The sequence below is a fragment of the Rattus norvegicus genome, unplaced genomic scaffold, assembly GCF_021556685.1.
Source record: "Rattus norvegicus strain SHRSP/BbbUtx unplaced genomic scaffold, alternate assembly SHRSP_T2T haplotype1-0000019, whole genome shotgun sequence".
Classification (NCBI taxonomy): domain Eukaryota; kingdom Metazoa; phylum Chordata; class Mammalia; order Rodentia; family Muridae; genus Rattus; species Rattus norvegicus.
The window spans coordinates 359,551-364,361 of record NW_028238783.1 but is presented as its reverse complement, the minus strand read 5'-3'; positions in this window follow the sequence as shown (position 1 = coordinate 364,361).

Here is a 4,811-nt window from a genome sequence, read left to right as displayed (position 1 = left end):
TTCGGTTCTCTAATCAAATTTGATAACTGTACTACATTATGTACCTTCCTGTGGTCCAATGGCCAGCCTTGAAAGTTTTAGATGTGTTACCATGATTCTTTTAAAGCCCAAATAAAAGAAACAGGGGTATGGGCAGGAAAAGGAAGGCCTGAGGGACAGTGAAACCTCAACTTCAATACCTTCATAAGTATAGGAGTGAGTCTATTAGACATTGACATTAGTATTTTCTACAATTTCTACATTCTTTACATAGTTGCACAGAATCCATGTTGACATTCCACCTAACCACCATATATATATATATATTTTTTTTTCTTTTCAGACACCAAAACTAGATAAGAGTGATGAAGCTAAGTAGTGCTATTGCTATTGGCCAGGAAACTGATATACATATGTCCTGAGAGAAACAGCTAGAGCATTTCAAATAAAGAATAGAATGCTAGTGGCAAACAGGTGAACTGAAATGGACCTCTTGTTGGTAGATTCTGAGAAAGAATAACAAGAGCTGAAGGAGCTTTCAACACCGAAAGAAAAAAATGCTAATGAACCAGAGCTTTCTGGTACTAAACTGATATTCAAAATCTGTACTTGGACAGACCTATGAATCCAACTGCATATGTAGCAGAGGATGGCTTTTTGGGCACCAATGGAAGTAGAAGGCCTTGGTCCTTCCCTTGGTTTGACTCACAGTTAAAATAAATGTGAAAGGACAGTAAGGTAGTTTATAGAAGAACAGGAGAGGGACCAGTTAGATATCTTATGGTAGTAAACTCTTGAAAGAAATAATATTTTAAATGTAAATGTACATATTTATTTGTTTAAAAAAACAAATAAAATTTGCAAAAATAAAAAAAAAATATAAGAAATAAATGAAAAGAAAACTGACAGCTAAACACAAACACAGATGTTGACTCAGAAATCTAATGGATCACTGTCAGGGTATGGTAGTTACAGATATAATAGTGGAAAGACTAGGATGGTGAAGACTCAACTAGAAACACTTCTCTCTCCCAGATATCTGTATCAGACACAAACTGCACAATAGATATCTAAAGCATGGAGGAGTTTACTCTGAGCTAGGGACACAATACTTGTCCTTCCTTTCTTCCTTAGGTCCTTTCTCTTCTTGTCAAAAAGAATTAAGGCCATATGCTCTCAGGAAAACAACTGTGCCCTTCCCATCACTTGGCTTTTGATATATATGAATGATATAAACTCTCTGATTTCCAGGACCCATAAGAACAGGGAAGTCCAGATGCTTCTGAGAGGACCCCAAATCCTGATTCCCATTTGTGGAAGACTCAGATCAGTGCTATCTGTTCAGAAATATCACTCAACCCGTACCAAGGAGTCACTGAGCTTTCAGAAGCACACATATTTCTTCCTTTTTTTTAGAGCAAAACAGAAGGGAAGCTTCCTTATCTCCATATCTGATCTCTTCATCCTCTTTGTTCTCACTCCCAAATGGCTGTTTACTCTGAAATGGATGCCATTTACTAAACTCTAGAGGTACTGAAGGAATACCTGAGAAGCAGATGCAGTCATGACAACACTTGTGACATCACAGAAGAAGACAAAGCTCTCCAGGTTACAAGAGATTTTTCAGGCAGGGCCTAATGATGATGTCACTGAAAACTGCCATGGCCTACCTGCTGAACAGATTTCCTTACATTGACCAGAGTTGAGGGTGCCCTTTCCTGGTTTGTCTCCTATGATTCAGTGGAAACATTTACTCCATCTCTCTAAAGCTAGAGATTTCCCTTTGCATTATTAGTGGATACATGCTCTGAACGGGAAAATTTAGTCAAGGTCCTGGAATTGGTAGAAAAGATCTTGTAACATGGAGTGGAGGAGATTCTTCTGGATATTAATTTTATAACCAGGTACATTTTGTGAAATACAGTTCAATTTTGTAGGTTTTCTCCGTTTCCCAAAGGCCAGTATTTTCCCTACAGACCTTCAATTGAATGTATATTTTATTTCACTTTCGTATTTTATATTCCTCGATATGGGACTTTATAAATATTGCTGAATGTGTACTCAAAACTTTTTTTTTCCAATTCCATTTTCTGGAATGATTTTGGCAACAAATGTGGCCTAGCTATAGAATGAGTATAAGAGTGTAAATATTGTGTACCTACTTGAAATGATAAACTCCCAAATCCTTAATTTATCCCAAAATTATCAGGGATCAGTCAAGCAAAGGACAACATGGACTATGGAATTCGATTCTCTAGTCCCATTTGATATCAGTTCTGCATTATCTACCTTACTGTGTTCCCGTGGCCAGACTTGAGGTTTGCGGTTGTTCTACAATTATTCATTCTTCTGGAATAATAAGATACAAGAAGGACAGGGAGAGGAATGGCTTGAGGTCCAGGGAAACCTCAACTTCAATATGTTCATAAGAAAAGGAGGGAGTCTATTTGACATTGTCCTTTGTGGATTCTAAATTCTTGACTTAGTTAAGCACAATCCATGTGAAAATTCTACTTATCCACGTAGCGGCAGGAGCCACGCAAAGGATATATATATATAAGATAAGATTAGATAAGATTGATGACGCTAAGAAGTGCATTCTGCCAGGCAACAGATATAGATATTTCTTTTTTTTTTTTTTTTTTTTTTTGGAGCTGGGGACCGAACCCAGGGCCTTGCGCTTCCTAGGCAAGCTCTCTACCACTGAGCTAAATCCCCAACCCCAATATTTCTTGAGAGACACAGCTAGAGCATATTATGTACAGAAAAGAATGTGTTTTGTAAAAATATGAAAATAAAAAAGTAAAATTTCCTGTTACCCTGCTAACTCTGGCACCAATATGTCTGAAATTCTCTGCTAGATATCTTGGAGGAAACACATTCCCACTCCTCGGCTGCACAGTGTTTTTTGCCACCACACACTTTCCTATACACAAACCCTCACATAAAAAACACACAACACAATAATCTTTGATCTAGTAGAATAGATATAATTGCCCACTTAAACATACAAATCTGGGTACCATCCATCCCTTAGGAACATTAATAATAACATGTAAATACACAGAGCAAAATCTTAGATTCACTTACCATGGCTTCTCACTCTGTCATCTTCCTTTCTCTCCTTTTTCCTCTAGTCTTCTCCTCTTCTTTCAAACTTCTCTCCAGCCCATTCTTCCTTCTCCTCCCATGACAACCCTCCTTCTATCCTGTTCCTGCCACTCACATATACTTCACAAATTCAATAGGCAGGTGGTTCTGGTGAAGTAACCTGAGTCCTGAGTACAGGACTATGCAGCTGACCTTGGGGCATTGGAATTAGTATCAAACACAGATAACTTCAGGGCAAACCACAACATGAACCCTAGTGGACAAAAAGTGAACTGAAAATGGACTTCTTGTTGGTAGATTTTGAGAAAGGATTAGAAGAGGTGAAGGTGCTTTCCACCCCTTAAGAACAAGAATGCTAATGAAGCAGAGCTTTCTGGTAGTAGACCAATGTTCAAAAAATGTACATGAATATATTTATGTCTCCAACTACGTATGTTGTAGAGGATGACCTTGTTGGACAACAATGGAAGGAGAACCCTTGGTCCTGCCTAGGTTTGGCTCCCGGTAAAGTAAATGTCCAGGGGCAGTAAGGGTGGTTATAGGAAAAGGGTAAGGGGACCGGTAAGGAATCATATAGTCTGAAAACTGGGAAAAGAAATAATATTTTAAATGTAAATTTAGAAATATCCAATTAAAAAAGCAATAAAATTTGTTTAAAAACTAAAAAAAAAATGATAGAAATAAAAGAAAATAAATCTGCCAGCTAATCACACCAATTGATTCAGTATTTTAAGGGGTCACTGTCATGGAATGGTATTCAGAGTAATACAAGTGGAAAGACTGATATGATTAAGTTTCATCTAAAAGCACTTCTCCTTCCCACATCTCCGTGTCAGACACGGACTGCATTATTAGAATCCAATGCATTCAGGAGTTTACTCTGTGCTGAGGACACAATACTTGCTTTACTTTCTTCTTTAGGGCCTTTCCTTCTTAGCAAAAGGATAAAAGCTATGAGCTCCTTGGAAAACCTAGAGTGCCCTACCAAAACCTGACATTTGGGATAAAGAAATGAAATACATAAACTGTCTGACTCCCAAGAAAAATAACAAGCAGGAAAGTCCAGATGCTTCTGAGAGGCTCCCAGCTCCTGATTCCCATAAGTGTGAAGCTCAGATAAATGTTATCTCTTCAGTGAACCTACTCAACCCCTACACAATACTTAAAGAGCTTACCCATTGACCACGTATTCCTTCCTTTTTTTATACCAAGACAGAAGGCTAGCTTCCTACTCCCCATGTCTGGTCACTTCATCCTTTGTGTTCTCCCTCCCAAATGGCTGTTTACCCCCCATTAGTTGCCAATTTGTAAACCCTAGAGGTACTGAATGAGAATCTGAGAGGCAGTTGCAGTCATGACAACACTTGTGACATCACAGAAGAAGCTTGGGCTCTCCAGGATACAAGAGATTTTTCAGGGAGGACTAATGATGATGTCACTGAGAATTGCCATAGCCTACCTACTAAACAGCTTCCCTTGCAATGACCATATTTGAGGGTGCCATTTCCAGAAGTTTATCCTGTGACACAGTGGAAACCTTTACATACTAATTCTCTCTAAAGGTAGAGACTTCCCTTTGCTTCATTAGTGGGTACATGCTCTGAATGAACAAAGTTAGTCAGGTGCTTAGCATGGCAAGAAAAGATTTAGGAACATAGAGTGGAGGAGACTCTTCCAGATAATATTTTATTCCCAGGTACATTCCTGCGACTTACAGTTCA